Source organism: Anabrus simplex, chromosome 2, assembly GCF_040414725.1.
Source record: "Anabrus simplex isolate iqAnaSimp1 chromosome 2, ASM4041472v1, whole genome shotgun sequence".
Lineage (NCBI taxonomy): Eukaryota > Metazoa > Arthropoda > Insecta > Orthoptera > Tettigoniidae > Anabrus > Anabrus simplex.
Window position 1 is genome coordinate 1,206,934,683 of NC_090266.1, and position 20,991 is coordinate 1,206,955,673.

A 20,991-nucleotide genomic window follows, 5' to 3' on the forward strand; every position below is an offset into this window, starting at 1 on the left:
AATATTGTCATCCCTCACGGTCCTACGGTTTCACGTGGGATCCTAACTATGGAATGATCCTATTCCCATATCATTAATTTAAACAAAATAAAACCTCGTGTTCTCTACAGTGAAAATTCCAGCACAAAGTCTCTTCATCTCTACAGGATTTCAACAACTTCATCCACATTCCTTCCTCTCTCTGCAAGACTTGAAGCACTATACACGAATTCTATACACGAAAATCATATGGAATATCTCACTTGCGTGATCCACTGTGTTGTTACATAAAACAATCTTTGACAATCTAAACATCTCTACTCGCATATCTGAATTTGACAACAAAATATTTCCAAAACCGAAACTCACAACTTGCCTTACAAAAATGTTACCGTTATTTTCCTCTCATCAATTCTAAACAGATTTCAACAGACATTTGGAATAACACTTCCCTTCCACAAATCACACAGCAATTTCGCCACGTGCCTTCCCTTGACAAATTTACAGCGCCGAACACATGACGGTGTGCTTTCCGCAACAGCTTGCATCCCATCATTACTACGCACCCGCTCTGAATGGTACACCACAGATTACACTTACTTTACACTGAACAGAATTTCGTGATACATTAATATCTTAACTTTGGGAAAGAACAAATATAAGGAATAAATGTACGGAAACGATACTTCACTCCAGATATTATTAATTTTACAGCCAACAAATCTACTACTGTACAATATTTCACACGCTAGTGTCGCGGCTCTCCCGATTATCCAAGAAATATAAAACGACCTTTCGTCGTATTCCTCTGACATTTCACGAAATAAAAGGGTGACCAAAATGCGTCACTGACACACAAATGCGTTTTTCAACAGGGTACTTTACGTACCTGAAGTCGTACGTGGCCTCATCATAACAGGCTCACAAGCCTCTCTCAATCCCTTATCTAGCCATCTCGACAGATAGTGGCTTCACAAAACGTAATTTTCCTTTCATTTTTTATATGATTCACCTGAAAATAACGACATATAAAAATAAATGTCCTTTACATGTTCTCTTCCTCGCGAACCGAACACGTTCGTCAAATCACCGATCCGCACACGCAATAAAGTAAAACAATGATATTTCCTAATTCAAATGCGGGATTTCGGCATTATAATGACTCTGTGGCCTGCATGCGAATCTACATGACGGTTCCACATTTCGGAATACCGTCTATTTGACTGCTAATCTATCTCCACTTGGAGATGACATTATATATCAGCCTTTGGCGAAAATTACCTTCCCTTCTGGAGACTTAAGTCTCCCCAGCAAGTTTATAATGCTAGTCTGAATGACGTGCGCTTGCCCCAAGTTCACTGGAAACAATGCGAGAATTGAAAATGGCGCTGTTATAATTTTTTCTTCCACTACCATGCCATCCGCATCCGCATTTAGCGACAGAAGTTCAGTAACACTGTTTTCATCTCACAGAAAATGTAATGTTATGTCTGATTATGACATAACACATAGTTGCTTAGTTTAGTAGCGGTGTTGATGATAAGCATTAAGGGTTTCTCTTAACCAACTGAGTCGTTAAATCAACTCATAAGCTAGGCACTATATATTGGTCGATGTAACAGAGTTTAAACAAACAGGCGCGTCTTTCGACAATTTTCCTTCTGGAGCTATTTAACGGTCTAAAGTCTTTAACAATAACAACCAAATTGTTTCACTTACGATTTCCTGACGTTTACCATGGCGGTTTCGTCGCCAGTTCTTCATAAAATGGACTTTTAACAAAAAAAAAAAAGAAATAGCTCCGCAAAATTACTTCGTATCCCTGCACATTCTACACGTATGGGTGACGTAATTTTTGTAGCGTGAGAATGAGAATCCACCTGTACTCCACGTGTCGTATCTGGTCTGAAAAAATATGCAACTAGGGCCGCTCATGGCTTGTAATTTATATTGTGCCTAATGTAATTAATTAGGACTCTGGCTCCTAATGACTCAAAGTTCATGGTTTCAATACACACACACACATACATACATACATACATACATACATACATACATACATACACACATAGATGTTCCTTATATACTGCTATTATTCACGGCGTTCAGTTTGCCAGCCTCTGTGAATTCACCATGCACCTCTACAACCCTCTATTTGGAATTAACTCTGTAGTCTCGTTGAGTTACTTTTTACCATTACAGAGTAAAACGCTTATTCTAACCATCGAAGCCTTTGTCTCTGTCTACTTCTTTTAACCTAAATGGCAGAGATCAATCTTCTCCTTGATAACTTCTTTTCATCCTTTCGATTTACATGAGGCCAGCACCGAAGCCGGTCCGAGTAAGAGAGCTGATGTCCCATACTCGCCGCTGGAAGGACATAGGCGCACACCCACGAGCACGCGCATGCGTCGACCGTCCACTGCAATCAGTTGTGCTGAAAACAGTGAAATGGAAGCTTCAAAAGGAGAACAAAAGGGAAGGAGTGTCGGGAACGAAAATTCATGGAAGTATGACACAAGCTTACGGACTGCACCACATGTCCGTCACGATCCCCAAGCGATTCAGTGAAATCTGGAACGCCACACCGCATTATCAATGCAATTTTCCAGCAGGTGGATGTACTCATTATGCAAGACCGGCGAGTTACATTAGCAGCCATTGCCGTAGAGTTCGGAGTGAGCGTCGGGAGTGCTCACGCCACCATTAAGGACTGATTGAAATTTCGCAAACAGTGCACTCAATGGGTGCTTGACAGTCTTGAACCAGCACAGGAAGCATGGCACTCTCTCTCTCTTGAACACCTTCTGCGCTATGCCGAGGAAGGGAATGACTTCCTGTCACGAGTCGTCGCTCTAGACGATTCGTGGTGTCATCACTTCGAACCAGAGTCAAAACGACAAGGTCTCCAGCGGAAGCATGCGGGACCGGAACCACCCAAAAAAGTCCAGGGCCGTCCGTACAAGTGCGGGAAAAGTTATGCTCAGCTTTTCCTTTGACCAAAAGGCCCCCTTCTTGTGGACTTCATTGCAGCATGCGGCAATGGCGAATGGGCAGGATACTCACAAATATTGACACACTTCGCAAAGGGATCAAATCGAAACGACCAGGACAGCTCACTCGCCAGATAATTCTGCTCCAAGACAATCCAAGGCCCCACACAGCAAATGCAGTCAAGGAGCTCTTGCAGATATTCAAATGCTATCTCCTCAGTCACCCTCAGTACCTACCCGTCTACCCGTGGTTATGAAATTTTTGGTGACCTAAAGAAGACTCTGAGGGGAAAACGATTCACCTCAGAAGTCGTCGTCAAGCAGTATGTTTGAAAACGCAGCCCTAGAAATTGTACGAGGCGGACATTCACTACCTCGTGTCGCGGTGGGAGGTACCTCAATAGTGCTGGGCAGTACGTTTGAAATTGCAGTGTAGGTTTCCATTTTATAGCCTCCGGCTCGTTTCTTTTTGAATGGCTCTCATACGTACAGTTTCATGGTGTACATTGCTAAACATTTCCCGCTGATAAAATAACATTCATGCTGATTTGCTAAGTGTGGCTCTCACGGGATAGGATATGACTGAACGATACAGTTTGTAAAAACATGTATTATTATTATTATTATTATTATTATTATTATTATTATTATTATTATTATTATTGTTATTATTAAATGGTGATGAGTGATTCAGTTCGGTGGAAATGTAGCAAGCCATTTGGTCTATGCATACCGCTTTGTCTTCACGGCAGACTGCGCTGAAAGCCTGCCATTTGATATTTTGGAATTTGAAGAGGTAACCAGCTTTCTGATTCGTCCAACAGCGAATTACAATAGTAAGTCTGTTTGAAAATTTACTGAATCTTTATAATACCTTGAAAATGCGAAGTCTTAGCAGTTTTCCGACTAGTGGTGGTGTACTGAAGTATCCAGCCATTTGCCTCACATTCCTGAAACAATTAGTTATCGCTCAGATAGTGTAATGTATGTGTGGCGATTGTGGAGATATCTGAATAATATTTTTTGAGACACACAGTGGTATTGAAAAATCTCACCGAAGCTGAAGAAAGCGCAGCAGATCATCTCGAATGTGAAGGTGATCTTGGCGGTCTAATTTGAAGTCAGCAGTGTTGTGCACATGACGGTCAAACGGGGAACCACTGGCATTGTCTTGAAGTCTGGAGGCTTTTGAGAGAAAATACCAAACCACTGGAAGAATAACTCTTGCAGCCTCCGCCATGACAACACGCCAGCTCACAGAACAACTGTTGATTCATGAATTTTTGACGACCGGCTTTTCTCTGTTCCTCAAAATGGAATTATTCCTGAAGAGATGATAATTTCTCTAAATTGATAACATCGAACTGAGATCACAAGGCAAACATCTCACGATCTCTCAAATAGCCTGCCAGGACTGCTTCCCTAAGTGGAAATGGCGTTCGGAACGTGCTATTAATAGAGTAGGGGAGTACTTTGAAGGAGACAACATTACGCCGGCTGTGGGTGGGTTGCAAGAACGCGTTTATAGATTCGTTTAAACGCTATTGGTCCTATAAGTGCTCATGGAGTGTTGCAAAAACGGTCTTTAAGGTTATTGGATCGTTATATCGCTCTTAAAACTATAGGTCCGTAATCAGACGTATAAGCAGTTGATATTCTTTGTTATTTGTGCTCTTGTAGCGTGGATATGTCATCATCGGATATTGGTAAGCAAAAGTTAAAGACTTACCGCAATAAATTCTTGTTTATCGTGTATGATGGCGTTGGTATGGTGTATGAAACTATTTTATTCTTCATTATAGAATCCTCTGACGTTGAGATTATATTGGACATTTTACGGCATTTTCCACGACCAATTATGTTCAAAGACAAACAAAAACCTTTAGAATTGTATGACTTCGTGGATTTCGAGATGAGATTTAGGCTGTTGAAAGACACATATATATTGAACCCATGACCTTTGTGCCCTAAGAATATTATGTATTAAATTGTCAATTGGATAAGAATTTCGATTCTTGATAGCACGGAATTGACACTTGGCGAGGGTGTGGCTGCCTTCTGTCCCACGCTCTGGGATACGTGACGTCATTCGCACGTGTCAACGGCGGAAGAATCTTAAGTCATTTTGTGAACTATTTCAGAAGAGCGCGTGTGTATGGCGTGCCCAAGCCAAGTCGAAAAAATAGTGCCTATCAAATGAGGTCATTTATCCAGCTAATTGAACATGTATACATTTTAAATGTCCATGAACACTACCGCCGGAAATGTAGAAAGTATGTAGTCACCTTGAAAACTCTTGTAATTACAGTTTAGTTAAGTCAGAAATGTTACAGAAATTTTCTGGGCGGCAAAAAGGAGATGCTCGGAGAGAGGGGGAAGTTTCTATAAATATGAAGGGACACCATGACGAAGCCCCTGCATTTTGTATCACGAGGCTGAAGACAGAGGGTTGAGCTGCTCTGTAAAATCGAACGACTAAAGTAGACCGAGTCCAACCAACTGATTTTAGCTGATGTGGCTGGGGACTTGACTCCATGTGGAGATAGTTTCTTGAGTGGAAATAATTGTACCAAAAAGGACGGTCAAGGGACCGAGTAAATTTGTAGTGGATAAAGAAAGTAATTCGTGTGCGGAAATAATTACAGTCCATCGTGTGCGCTCAATAAGAACAAGTGAAGGGCATTTTTAATGCTTTATTTCCAGGAAACCGGAAGAATAAAATGATCTGTACAGCCAAAAATGTAAAAATGGCTAAATAAAAATGCCAGGGTCACAGGTGAGCCCAATGATGAATGATGGCGTAACTTAAGGTATGTGACTTACCATCTTACCACCTATTATATCTTGTTTCATGATGTCTAAAATATATGTAATTGAAGGGAGTATATACGACGCAGTTGGTCGTCCCTATGTGGTTTGTGTAAATGTCAGAATACGACGAAAAAGGGTCATTTGTTTTATTTTCCACTTGGATAAATTTTTGAAGTCTTGCGAGTGCCGTATGATGTTGTAAAAAGTTATTAAATAGGGTTTTCTTTGCTAGTTGCTTTACGTCGCACCGACACAGATAGGTCTTATGGCGACGATGGGACAGGGAATGGCTAGGAGTGGGAAGGAAGCGTCCGTGGCCTTAAGTAAGGTACAGCCCCAGCATTTGCCTTGTATGAACATGGGAAACCACGGAAAACCATTTTCAGGGCTGCCGACAGTGGGATTCGAACCTACTATCTCCCGAATACTGGATACTGGCCGCACTTAAGCGACTGCAGCTATCGAGCTCGGTAAGTAGGGTTTCGAAATGATATCACGTCCAATGTAGATCGTCATTTCCGTGTGTTTAGTGCCTATATTTTGTGACGTCAAATTAAGATGTTCATTCGACGTAAAATTTTTCGGTCTGAATTTTTAACGTAAATAATATAAGAAATCCATAGTTACCCATTTTCAATCGAGTGGAAGCGCGCTGTCGGGTGAGAGTATAGTGTGATGAATTTGGTCACGGAGTAAAACGTTCTTTTAGGCCCATTTAAACTGTGTCTGACTGACAATAAAAAGATTTAATAGAATTTTACAGTCATTTGCGTGAAAATCCAGTTATTAAAATACGATATCATTTTATGCAATGTTGTTCAGTATTAAAGCACGGTGCGTTATTAGACGTCGTGGATTCTAGTAAGGATTTTATTCCAGTTCTTTTATCAGTGATAGTCGTGAGTTTGGGAAACAGAGGTTAGTTTTGTCGTGTGAGTCGAGATGAGAATGGTGAATCAAGTTGGAGACCTGTCAATGAAGCCGGGACTTGTGAAAGCCCAAGGAAGATTTTGTGTAATGTTTGGGGATGGAAAGTAGAAGTAGGGAATCCGTGGCGGTATTAATTTGCGATGTGTATAATTATTGTGGGCATTTTGAAGTATAATCTATGTGCATTTTGTTGGTTAGAATATCGTATTGGTGTAATTATGTCGGCAGAGTTTAAAGGTTGCATTCTGAGAAGCCAGTCAGGTAGAACGACCAGATGTCTCATATCACAGCCAATGCGGGGTTGGGGCGAAATGCCGTCAGCTGATAGGGGTTCGCCGATCGGATAACGGGACAGGCAGAGTGTGTTACGCACCGAATTGAAATTGCATTTCTCGGCAGAGGATAACGTTAAATGTTGGATTTAGTTGAAATTTTCTTCTACGAATAACGTGTGTGTTATTAGATACTGTAAATTTGTTTAATTGGGAACGTAATGTGCATTTGAGACCACGAACTTAGAATATAATGAGCAAGATTAGCCAAATTCAGGGTTGTCCAATATATGGAGCGATGGTAGTGATGATTGTTTGTCTGTGAGGGGTGCGCAAACTTTATAAAATGTTATGACGAGATATGACGTCGTAATTGGCTTACATTATACGGTGAATTACTTTGGTTTATACGTAGATTATTAGGGTTATCCAAGTGTTAATAATGGCTAGGGTTAGATTAGATTTAAAGTGTGAGGTCATGAAACAAGATATAAACCGGACATGAATGATGTGATAGTTCCTTTCCAGCTATCGGAATCAACAGATAAACATCACAGGATTAAAAATTTTACGTCACAATTGCGTAGGAATTTGTAAAGAAACCATTTATCCGCGGAGATAGAATTTGTTGTTCATTAAGATTTCATTAAATCATTTAAATTTATTTAATTATTAAATTCAGTGAAAACCGTATTTTGAAATAACTTTAAATCAAGCAAATAACTTGGAGACGCATTCTGGAAATCTTAGTTTGTTTTCTGGGGAATGTGTAAATGTTAACGTAACGATTAAGGGGACATATCCGAAGGTAATGGATTTTACTGCCACAAAGTACTGTGAGCATTGCTATTGTTGTAATTATTGAACTTTGATTGATTGAGCAGTGAATGTGCTGGGGATAGTAAAGTGGAAACTTTGGTCATCAACCGATGTAACTTAAGTGTTTAGCCTTCAGCTTAGAAAGTTGGATGGTCAGGGGGTCATCAACCTCAGTGACTTAGATTAGGGTCATATGCCATTGTAGCATCATTTTCCTTGCGGTCATCATCCACAATGACTTTAAAGTAACTTAGAGTTTAGATGTCGGTCCATGACATAGTCGCAGGTCACATCGATTCAATTAAGGGTCCATGCCGTATAACCACTGTGTGGCACACACCGATTGGACTGCCTTAATTATACCCAAAGTCTAGAGTTCGTGTTACGAGGTCTGGACCGTAAAGAATCACTACGATGGTACATGTAACCTCACATGGAAGCCGAATTTAAGGATTTCCAGATTTTCCTTTCTTTAATTAATAATTGACACAGTGGATTCTAGTAAGAATGCCCATCAGGCAGTTACGTCAAAGGCTCACACCAGTGTTCTGATCCTCTATGTAAAATGATTGTGGTGTCCACTGGACACAATTGAGTTCAATGATACCGTTGATAAAGCAGAAATGCTACATGAAGTACTTGAATAAATAGGAACATTTTTAAACAAACCTTTCATTTGAGTAGATAGATTAGAATTACTGAACCCTACCCTTTACCTCAGCAAGTGACGAAGAACCCGATACGACCCAAGAGACAGATCTCATGAACTTTGCTGATAGGTAAGAAAGGTAGGTATCCTTCAGTATGGACCAAAAGGGTTCAATATGTAGTTTGGCCTCATTCAGGAAAACAAAGAAACTTCTCGCTGTATGGCAGTGTCCTGCTTGTTGATGATGATGCCTGTTGCTTAAAGAAGCCTAACATCTAGGTCATCGGCCCTATGGCAGTGTCAGCAAGTAACTAATTACTGACTGCCTTGCGGTATTGTACAACAGGAACATTTCAGAATGTGACAGTGGATCATATTCATGTTCGCAAGTCTACAGTTCGTAGAATAATAAGAACTGCAACGCATCCCATCGCATGAATGTGAATGCAGTTCATAACTATTCCTCAGGATAGTTATATACAAATAGTAAAACAGGATTTGTTTTTAATTCGAAATTTCCATAATGTTATTGGTGCTACATACTGGAGCCATATGAAAATTCAAAGCCCTGGTGGACACTTAAGTGAGATGTACCGAAACAAGAAAGGTTATTTCTCTCATAATATCCGGGGTGTACGTACCGCGTAAGGGCTTTGCCTGTGATCAGTACTACTATTTGATTCCCTGTGGGTGGTGAACGATGATGAATAATACACCCACGGTATACCATGCATGTCGTAAGAGGCGACTAAATGGGGCGACCAAGGGACGATGGATCTTAAACCCTGAGATTATCTGTGATTAGTACTATAATGCGAAGAACACGATGGGTCGACTTTACTTACAATTCGAACGACTTTATGCGGAAAACCATGGGTGTGTGATTAGTATCATCGTGGATGGATCACTGGGTGTTTACAGTACCCATGATTAGTATAACTATATACGGAATACAATGGGTTTCGCTTGCATGTGATTAGCACCACTATTTGAGTCGCCTAAAAGCAAAACGGATAATGTCCACTCCAGCACTTTTCGAGAAAATGGCAAAAAACCACTACCACCTTCCATTAAGGCTGTTACTTATGAAATATAAGCATAAAAAAACAAAAAAATTAACTGATTATTAGAACAAGTAATAATACTCGTAGTATTATTATTTAGACTGTTATTGTTGTTTTAAAAGTGGACTTTATTGATTTTGCTTATAAGAAGTGGACTTTATTCATTTTGCATGTTAGCAGTATGGATTTTACTCATTTTGCTACTATTTATTAAAAGCACGAAATACAAGAAGACATAATATCCATGTTTCTTTCACTATGGTTTAAGAGTGCCCTGGGTAGACATTTAAACACACAGTTCAGGATCTTCCTCTGTTGCATTGCAAAGTTCAATATCGACATTTTCGTTGACATCTGACTGACGACTCTCCCAAGAGTCAAAGAAGTCAACGTAGAATTTCAGTGATGGGCTCAACTTCCAATCAGAGCCAAAGTGTAATTCAAGGAGCCTTTTCACATACGACACTTTATTCTTGTTGACTGAAGTAGTATTCTTTCGAACAGGTGAAGGGTTTATAGCCGACACATTCTTCTTAGTTTTCATCAGGGATCTGTAGGTTCCAGTTCTATGATAGTAAAATGGCTCCCCATCCACAAGGACCATGAGATGAGACATTTTTGATCTCTGAGAAAGTAGCGCTTGCAAGGTGCGAATTTAAAGTGCCATTGTTGAATCGGTTTCATGTGCTCTGTTGCCTCTTGTTTCCAGTTAAATATATCCATGTCAATCCCGGGTTGACGAATGGTTGAAAATCTTTCAATGATGTTAATGTAGGTTTGTGGATCTTCGATTACTTCTCTCTTCTTGAATTCTTTTTCACAGAGACCGAATAACCAATCAGGAGAATGAAGGAATGACCCCTTACTGGAAAAATTAACTGTACCTCCTCTACGTCTCTTGGTGCTTGCAGGAGCCATCTTTGGAGCATAGCTATCATCGTTCTATTTTTATTTTACCCCCCACATCTGTCGGCGAAAAGCTTTATCTTCTTAATGTTCGTTAAGTCCAAGTTCTGCACTGAGAGTGACTCTTTTCTTTTTTTGCCTTTTATGGAGACACTACAGAAGGTGATACTTCCATTTTCAAAATTGGAAAGCAAGCAATCTCTGATATAAAACTACGAATAAAGCACTAGTAGAAAGCCTGCAGCTTTAGCATAATGGTAGGTAGCCATGTTGTATATTGTTGTCACATGCCGTAGAAGTCAGGTTCTGGTTTGTTGAAGCGTACTTTACCGTTTTGCTTTTAAAACGCAGTGGACTTTATCCTTTTTGCATCTAACCTGTGTTTTTAAAGCGAAAATACATAAAGATTTTATAGCTTTTGCCAGTATATTATTTCATGCTTCAGTAGACACATCTTTTAACGATATATTTCTACCGATATCTCATTTTTGCTTTTAGGCAACTCATTTGAGGAACACCAGAGGTCTGGGCGTTGCCGGTGTTCATTACCGCTACTTGACGAACACCGTGGGTCTGCGTTGCCTATGATTAGTACCACAATGTGAGGAATACCGTGGGTCTACGTTACTTGTGATTAATAACGGTACACGAGGAAAACCATGCTTCTACATTACCAGCGATTTGTACCATTGTGAGGGACCGGTGACTTGTATTTGGACCCCCTATAGACAACAAGGATTTTGCTTCCGAAGCAGTTCCTTGTTCAGATTATACTGTTATTTTAAGTTATTTCATGGGAAGGTGGGGCTTTGCGAATCGGATCCACTGAGTGTTTTAAGTTCAAAATCATTGCTCAGCGGCGTCTTATTGAATTATATTCAATGGATGGTTCTTGGAATTATTTTAAGTTTTAATATTGTGAGCTTTATCCCCTGATTATTTTGAATTCATATTCATTAACTAATTAATTGATTAATTAATTATAATGTTATTGGTGCTACATACTGGAGCCATATGAAAATTCAAAGCCCTGGTGGACACTTAAGTGAGATGTACCGAAACAGGAAAGGTTATTTCTCTCTTAATATCCGGGGTGTACGTACCGCGTAAGGGCTTTGCCTGTGATCAGTACTACTATTTGATTCCCTGTGGGTGGTGAATTAATTAATTAATTAATTAATTAATTAATTAATTCTTCATCATCATGTTTTGAATTCTGGCCAGGGGATGAATTTTGAAATTTTAATTGTAATTACATTTCGTCTCAACTTGTACCATTAGGGCAGATGACCTAGGTGTTAGATCCATTTAAACAAAAAGCATAATCAACCTCCTCATTTTATTGATCTAGCACGCTGGCCCGACTCACTTCATGACATTACGATATTTGATGCCTGTCTGTTGCTCACCTATCTTTTTTTTTGCTATTTTCTTTACGTCGCACCGGCGCCTGTCTTGAAAATTATGAATATTCTATTTTCTATTACGAGGAAATTGCTAATTTTATAAGACGTATTTGTTGAACCCATTTTGATCATACTACGACACAAGCTGAAGAAAGGTATGAGAGATCGCATATAACTGCAATGAACATAATAGGGAGGTGATTCGGACTTTAGAAGAGGAGACTCTCATTTCGGGCAATCGGAATGAGAAAAAAAAGCACGCAAAATATTTTCCGTGCCATTAGTTTTCTAAAATTTTCTCTAACGTCCTTGTATTCTAAAACAATGCCCAGGAGAAGCACCTTTCCTGTTTTAAAATACGGTAATATTTGCTTCTGTCTTTGATCCATTTTTTCAAACAGTTCGCAACAAATAACTGCGGTCGTATTATTACTACTCCTATACAAAACACACTGTAATACCATTTCACTATATTGTACTAGCAAACGACGTTGCCTGTGTTCAGTAACTTGCAATCCACAAGTAAGAAGAAAGTTCAAAAAGGGCCTACTTATACCGCGCAAACACGAAATAATGTTAATACTACACACTGCTTACTCGAACTTTAAGGGAAAGGGTTTCTAACGGTCCGTTAGTTAAAGAGAATAAAAAGATTCGTGCAACAAGAATTCGATAACGCAGCCTTAAAAAATGTTCACAAATCGTTAACTAATTGACTGGAAAGTCTATTAAATGCTGCTCTTACGGACTGCGGCTACGGTCGCGTAGCTGTGAACTTGCATACGGGAGATGGTGGGTTCATATTCCATCATCGATGGCCTTGAAGACGTTTTTCCTTGGTTTCCTATTGTCACACCTGGCTTTACCTTAATTCAGGCTACGGCCGTTCCCTTACCAATCCTAAACCTACTCCTAGCGTCGCCAAAAACCTTCGACGTATTATACTCCGCACGGCCTTACTTCTAAATTGAAGTTTCGCAAAATAAATGAACATCGCCTTTCCTCTGTCGCCGGCGCGCTATGCCTGCGAGAACAGCTGATGCAATATGACCGCGGTAAACGGCCCTTATAAAATGCAATACAGTGCTCAGAAAGACGAATGAATATGGATTGAAAACAAATTCACAAAAACTACACTTACTAACAATATCTGGCACAATAAGAGAATATATTATTAAAAATAAAAGAGAATGAGGAAATAACACGTCACTAACGGCTAATGGCTGGTACAGAAAGGAGGTTATGGCATACAAAGGGAACACTCTACTGATCTCAGAGTCACTGGAACCCGTCAACAATATGAAAAACACACTAAATATTGAAGGAAAATGCAAAGATCGCGAACCGTACCGAATACCATACACGCTGAACGAGACAGGTTAACCACGTGGTGAATGTAAATATGAGAGTTGGCAACTAGTTTTCGAGATCATGCTCTGCCGATATAAATCGATATGAATGGCATCTTGGGAATGGCTGGTTGTCCATGCTTCAGCGCATAACCACCAGACAGAGCCAAAATCTGACAAAACGTCAATTTAGAAGTAGAGCCGTACGGAGTATAGTGCAATACTAGTTTAAAAAAGTACTGTTCTATCTATATCTGAAATTTGTGATTAATGGAAACATTACTGTTAAAAAAACTGATTCCATATGAAATCACGAAATTAACTATAATGGGGCTACGTTGTTCGTTTACAGCCCCTTCAACAGTTCCAATGATAATGTTATTCGTTTTTACGTCCCACTAACTACTTTTATGGTTTTCGGAGTCGCTGAGCTGCCGGAATTTAGTTCCACAGGAGTTCTTTTACGTGCAAATAAATCTACCGACATCAGGCTGATGCTTTTGAACACCTTCAAATACCACTGGACTGAGCCAGATCAAACCTACCAAGTTGGTGTCAGAAGGCCTGCGCCTCAACCATCTGAGCCAATTATCCCTGCTTCAATCGTTTCAGGTATGAAGCTTTTATATTTTCCAGCCATCTCAGGTTTGCTACAGTCAACCCACGCCACTTCAGCTGGATACTATTATATTTTCTGAAACAGCGGTCAATTTAAGCTTGAATATTGCCATTGCGATATCTATTGTGAAGTGCTGGAGCTTTGGGATCTTATACAAGACTTCTATTGCTGCTGGTCGCTTGATTTAAAAAAAATGCATTGTGAAGGTTAACCCCATAGAATGAAGTGTAGCTCGTAAGTCTGTAAACGACGATACGATTTCAAATCGTTCACAGCCGCAACTGAACATAGCCTAAGCCTATCAGTTGTCCGTTGTTTTCCTGTCCTTCTGAATTTCATCAGATGCATTTTAGCACATTTAATATTTAGCAAGTATTTGGAAAGTTAAATCTTGAAACTGAAGCAAAACTCACGAATTTCGTTTGCTTAATTTATTTCTCATAACCATTCACATGTAAGTAATTACTCCGTAATTTGGACGATGTAGAATAGTGTGACAATAACGGAACATCCCTAAGAACACATCAAATGTGCTGTCGGATAATGGTGATAACAAGCTATTGTTTTCCAAATATATGTTTACCTCACAGCTTGAGTGTTCCAACTTGTGTATTCTGGAAGTCAAAATATAGGTAGTTACAAACCTTGCTTGTTATATGGTAGTTTCTATATTCGTGTTATTTCGTAGTAATATACTGTTGTATTTAGCACGGACTGTGTTTTGTTGGCAATACCTAGAAAATATGGGTACAGTTGACTGCGAAACGTACAGCATATTGCTGCCAGCTTGCCTCATTAGTTAAAGTTCCGCCCGTCATGTTCGGTACAACAAGCAGAGGAATTACATTCTGTTGTACAACATGAGTCGCGTATACTGTAGCTAATACTTATGTTGCATGTGTTATTCCGAGGTCCTACCCGGGTCGTGATGGAATGTTAGTTCATAGCTCGGTCACAGTCTTACGTAACTACATGCTTGAAGGAGAATGCTACTTTATCTTCTCCCTTCACCTCTTTCTCATACACCGGGTGTTCAATAGTTACTCACGTCATAGGTGATATACAAAATAATATCCGCATCCGCTCCGCATTCGCATTTCCTCCATCCACACCCGCATCCGCGAATGTTAATTCGCATCCGCGAATGATTTTCCGCAGGTATTGTAATTATTTAACTACAGTGTATTACACCCAAGGTATTGAAACGGATAGATCTGTTAACATAATACAATAGGTCTGACACCTGGCACAAGAACCCCTACAGTCACAGGTTTATGAGGGATTTTCTCTTGCGAAAACTACCGACGTATTGACCTTTGTTCCTTCTTCCATTAATTGCGGGCAGGAGACAGATAGACGTAGGTCATATTTACGGCTTTATAATCTCAAGGTTCTTTATATATCACCATTCTCTCATACCACTGTCAAGGTTCGCCTAACCACAAGCAAAAATAAGAGTATACTTGAGTGAAAATCAATAAAGGTGGTTATGTAGAAATTATCAGCAAAATTACCCGTACTGCCATACAGTTTGTGTCCGCCAAGACAAAAATTTCGCGGATAGCCGCGGATATCCGTATCCGGGTAGGGTTCTAGTAATAGGCTCTCTCAAGAGGAAGTCATATATATTCCAATATTTTATTTCATTTCCTCTAATCATAGTAGATGCTGCAACTTAGGCGATAATATCCGCTGTTCTGTCTAATCGTACATTTCCCTGTATTTAATCTATATATATAAAATAAGAGTTTTGTCTGTACACTGCTGAGAATTTGAAAAGAATGGTATTTCTGTATCGGCCATGTCCATAGTAACAAGGAAATGCACTTTTTAATTTTCCGTAATGTCTGTCTGTCTGTCTGTCTGTCTGTCTGTCTGTCTGTCTGTCTGTCTGTCTGTACACGTATCACAAGAAAACGGCTGAGGAGAATTCAATGAAAATCGGTATGTAGTGTCCGGGAATATGTCGCTACAACCTAGACTATAAATAATCTCATTCACGCTGAGAGAAGTGGTAGTTTAGGGGAAGGCCTAAAATTTAATTCCCAAATATTTGTTATTATTAGTCCTATCTTACCGAAAATCGGTATGCAAAGTCGGGAAATAAACCGCTACAATCTAGGTCATAAATAACCTTATTGACGTTGAAAGAAATGGTAGTTTAGGGGAAGGCCTAAAATTAAATTCCCAAACTTTTATGTTATTAGTGGTTCTATATTACTGAAAATCGGTATGCAAAGTCGGAAAATAAGTCGCTACAATCTAAGCTATAAATAATTTTATTCACGCTGAGTGGAATGGTAGTTTAGGGGAAGGTCTAAAATTTAATTCTCAAATATTTGTGTTTTTAGTGGCCCTATCTACAAATACTACACCGGGCGAGTTGGCCGTGCGGTTAGGAGCGCGCAGCTGTGAGCTCGCATCCGGCAGATAGTGGGTTTGAGCCCCACTGTCGGATGCCCTGAAGACGGTTTTCCGTGGTTTGCCATTTTCACCTCAGGCAAATGCTGGGGCTATACCTTAGTTAAGGCCACGGACGCTTCCTTCCCATTTCTAGGCCTTTCCTGTCCCATCGTCGCCATAAGACCTATCTGTGTCGGTGCGACGTAAAGCAACAAGCAAAAAAAAAAAGACAAAATACTCCATTACTAAAGTTATATAGTATTCAATTTCCGATCATTTATGTCTTATACATTTTTACTGTACCGGCTTTGATAACAGATATATTCATGAATTTGTATTTATGTTGCTAAGTCCATATCATCGCCAAGTCACGAGAAAATGGGTAAACAGAATTTAATGAAAATCGTTATGTAAAATCCGGGAATAAGGAACTACAGTCTACGCTATAAATAATTCCGTAAGACGGCACTAATATCACAGAGTTGAAAGAAAACTAAATGTGAAGGCCTACAATACAGAAATCTCATAACTCATAACATTGAACAACAATATCATTACATTTACCATTGTTTGTTGTGATGTGCTTTCTGTCTTACGTTGCCAGTCATGTCCGATAGATGGAATTACTGCTGTATACCGATTTTTTAAAAGGTTTGCTTTACGTTACACCGATACTGATAGGTATTATGGCGACGATGGGATAGGAAAGGGCTAGGAGTTAAGTACGGTACAGCCCCAGCATTTGCCTGGTGTGAAAATGAGAGACCACGAAAAACCAACTTAAAGGCTGTCGACAGTGGTTTTCGAACCCACTACCTCACGGATGCAAACTCAGAGCTGCGCGCCCCTAACCGCACGGCCAACTCGCCCTGTCTTACCGAGTATAACAGCCTGCCTGAATATTGGCGGGAAGTAACTGGGGAGTTAGATAACGTTCTTCTTAAGCATGCCATTCCTCTGGTTCATAAATTTTCTGATAGTACTGGTACGAAACAAGCTGGTTCATCATAGCAGTCGAGCTATTCAAACCCTGCTCTGAGGCACTGATTCGAATGAGCAGGGAACAATGGCAGAGGAGTGTTCACAGCTGTCTGCGGTCTGGTCATTCCAGCTCTGGAACATTGGACTGTTAGATCGGCACCATAGTACTGTTCGTTAAAAGTGAGAAAATTTGCGTTTTTTATTTGAGCGAGTATTTTATATTACAACATTGCTTTTAATCCTTACAATCCTACTGACGTTTTTGTAATGGCCTAAGTAAACTGTAGTTCGGAAAACCACAAAGACAGTCTTCCTGAGAATCCCGTGGCGAAGCACGGGTACATCAGCTAGTATATTATAAAGAGATAGATTTCCTGTGATTAAAATTGACAACTGAAAAGTAAAAAAACTATAGTCATCTTATAATTATTTGGTTTTAAACGAGTAAAAATATGGCTTTTGAATACAAATTGTGTGTTCATTTACAACTTAATTGTTGTGATATATATTTTTATCTCTTACCAATTGTATTATGCTTAAACAAACGATTTAGGCTTGGCTTATTAAGGTGTAATATACTTGACACGTTGCTTAATCCAGTAGGAAGGTATCTATAGGTGCGGTTTGCAGAGACAAACCAATGACTAGCTATAGTCAACTGGTCAGTGATGAGGACCTTGTGGGTGGGCTGGAAGATGTTGGCAGGTGATGGAACTGAGGGACATGGTACTGCATTTGGGGTGAGTAAGCCATATAACATATTTAAAGCGTAAACATTACGCTACAGTATTCTTTTAAACGTAACCATGCTAGTTTGGAGAACGTCGAAGAGATGCGATTGACCAGGTGTACGTTATATATATATATATATATGTATAAAAATAAGAGTTTTGTCTGTACATTACTCAGAATTCAAAACGAATGATATTTCTGTATCAGTCGTGTCCATAGTAATAAGGAAATGCACTTTTTAATTTTCCGTAATTTCTGTCTGTCTGTCTGTCTGTCTGTCCACGCACCACTACAAAAAGGCTAAAGAGAATTTAATCAAAATCTGTATTCAAAGTCGGGGAATAAGTCGCTACAATGTAGGCCATAAATAATTTTATTTCCCCTGAGAGAAATGGTAGCTTAAGGGAAGGCCTAAAATTTAATTTTAAGATATTTATGTTATTAATAGTACTACGTCAATGAAAATTGTTATGCAAAGTCGGGGAATAAGTCGCTACAATCTAGGCTATAAATAATTTTATTCACGCAGAGTGAAATGGTAGTTTAGGGGAGGGCCTGATTTGTAATTCTTAAATATTTATGTTATTAGTTGTCCTGTCGATAAATACTACATAACTAAAGTCATATAGTATTACATTTTCGATTATTTATGTCTTATACATTTTTGCCGTACCGGCTATGGTAACAGAGATATTCATGAATTTGGATTTTCGTTGCTTAAGTCCATATCAGCGTCGAGTCACGAGAAAATGGACGAAAAGGATTTAATGAAAATCAGTATGCGAAGTCGGGGAATAAGAAACTACAGTCTAGGCTATAAATATTTTTATAAGACGCCCTAACATCACAGAGTCAAAAGAAAACTAAATGTGAAGGCCCACAATAATGAAAGCTCATAAAAATTGATCAACAACATTATATTGATCATTGTTTGTTGTGATGTGGCCTTAATTAAGGTACAGCCCCTGCATTTTCCTGGCGTGAACATGGGAAACCACAGAAATCCATGTTTAGGACTGCCGACAGTATGGTTCGAACCCACTATCTCTCGGATGCAAGCTCACAGCTGCGCGCCCCTAACCGCACGGCCAACTTGCCCAGTCGTACCGTGTATAACAGCCTACCTGAATATTGGTGGGAAGTAGCTGGGGAGTTAGATAACTTTCTTCTTTAGCATACCATTCCTCTGGCTCATACATTTTCTGATACTATTGGTACGTAACACACTGGTTCATCATAGCATTCGAGCTATTCAATCCCTACTCTGTTGCACTGATTGGAATGAGCAGTGTGCACACTTACATAGATAATGGCAGATGAGTGTTCACGGCTATCTGCGACCTGGTTATTCTAGCACTGGGATTTTGTACTGTCAGATCGGCACCGTAGTACTGCCAATATAAATGGTCCGTTATTGGACATTATAAATTTTCCAGCTAACTCATTGGTACAAACTGATGAGCCCAGCCTAGCACACGGGGGCGAAACGCTAGCAACCAGGAATGAGTTAGCTGGAAAATGTATAATGTCCAACAACGGACCATTTATGTTGGTATTATAAATCTACTCATTCGGAACAAATATTTCAGATTCCCTATGGAATCAACATCTGTTTCACCGTAGTATTGTTCTTTAAAGGCGAGAAAATGTGCTGTTTTTCATTTGATCGAGTACTATATAACAATATTGCTTTTAATCGTTACATTCCTACTGACGTTTCTGTAATGACCTATGTTGACTTCAATTAGAAAACCACAATGCCAGTCTTTCTGAGAATCCCGTAGCGAAGCACGGGTACATCAGCTAGTCAAGAATAAATTTAACACATAATCTGTGGTCTCGTTGAAGTTGGATGAAAAGCGGAACACTTTGGTTATTATGAACTACGTTACAGTAAACAAAGTGAACATTATAATACTGTAGACTACTATTTCCTTTACATTTGATAGCAACATTTCCCAGGATATGTTCATAGAAAGTAAGGAATAAAACAAATGTTGACTTACTCTATGTGTATATTTTATGTATACCAATTCCCCCACGGTACAGGGGTAGCTTGCCTGCCTCTTATCCGGAAGTCATGGATTCGATTCCGGGCCAGGTCAGGGATTTTTAGCTGGATCTGAGGGCTTCTTCGAGGTCCACTCAGCCTATGTGATTACAGTTGGGGAACTATCTGACGATGGGATAGGGGCCCCGATCTAGAAATCCAAGAATAATTGCCGATAGGATTATTCGTGCCGACCACACGACACCTCGTAATTTTCAGGTCTTCGTGCAGAGCAGTGGTCGCTTGGTCCTTCGGGGCTGTTGCGCTTTGTGGGTTTGGTTTTGGCTTATAATACCACCTGAGGTGGGTGAACGATATTCAGAAAATGGAGTTTTATGCGCCATTAAATCCATTAAAGCGAAATTTCTTTGGTATTTGACATGGTAAAAGGACACAACATAAACACTATCCTCGAAAGAAGTGTATTCTTAACTTTTAATAACATAATCACGTATGGCTACATAGAAAAGTTTCCTCGAAATAAATCGGCTACCTGACCTGGTACGTATTTAGCTGCGCGTACAAACATCAACCCTTTCTTTTTCCTTTTGCATTCAGTAGTAGGTTACATGTTCCAAACAATGGACAGTGAGCAGGTCCAGGATGTAGAAAGAGAATGGGTGGCATAGAGTAAAGCTATAGTAGAAACAGCAAGGGAATGTCTAGGAACAACGGTGTGTAAATATAGGGAAAAGTGAAGATCTTGGGGATGATGAAGTGAGGACAGCTTGTAGACGAAGAAAGCTGAAAGCGTATCAGAAATGGCTCCAGAGTAGGACTGGTACAGACAGTTATACGTGGATGAAAGAAACAAAGCGAAACTCATAATTGTCGAATCCAGTAAGAAGTCGTCGGAAGATTTTCGTAATAAGCTGAAAGGCTAGGTCAAGTGGCAGGGAAACCTTTCTGAACAATAATACATAATCTTAGAAAAGACAGTCACATCCGTACAGGCCATGAAGGTAAACGCTTCCACCATTGTTAACCGCGGCATGTGATGGGGTAGAGTGGTTCGTTATACGCCCGGC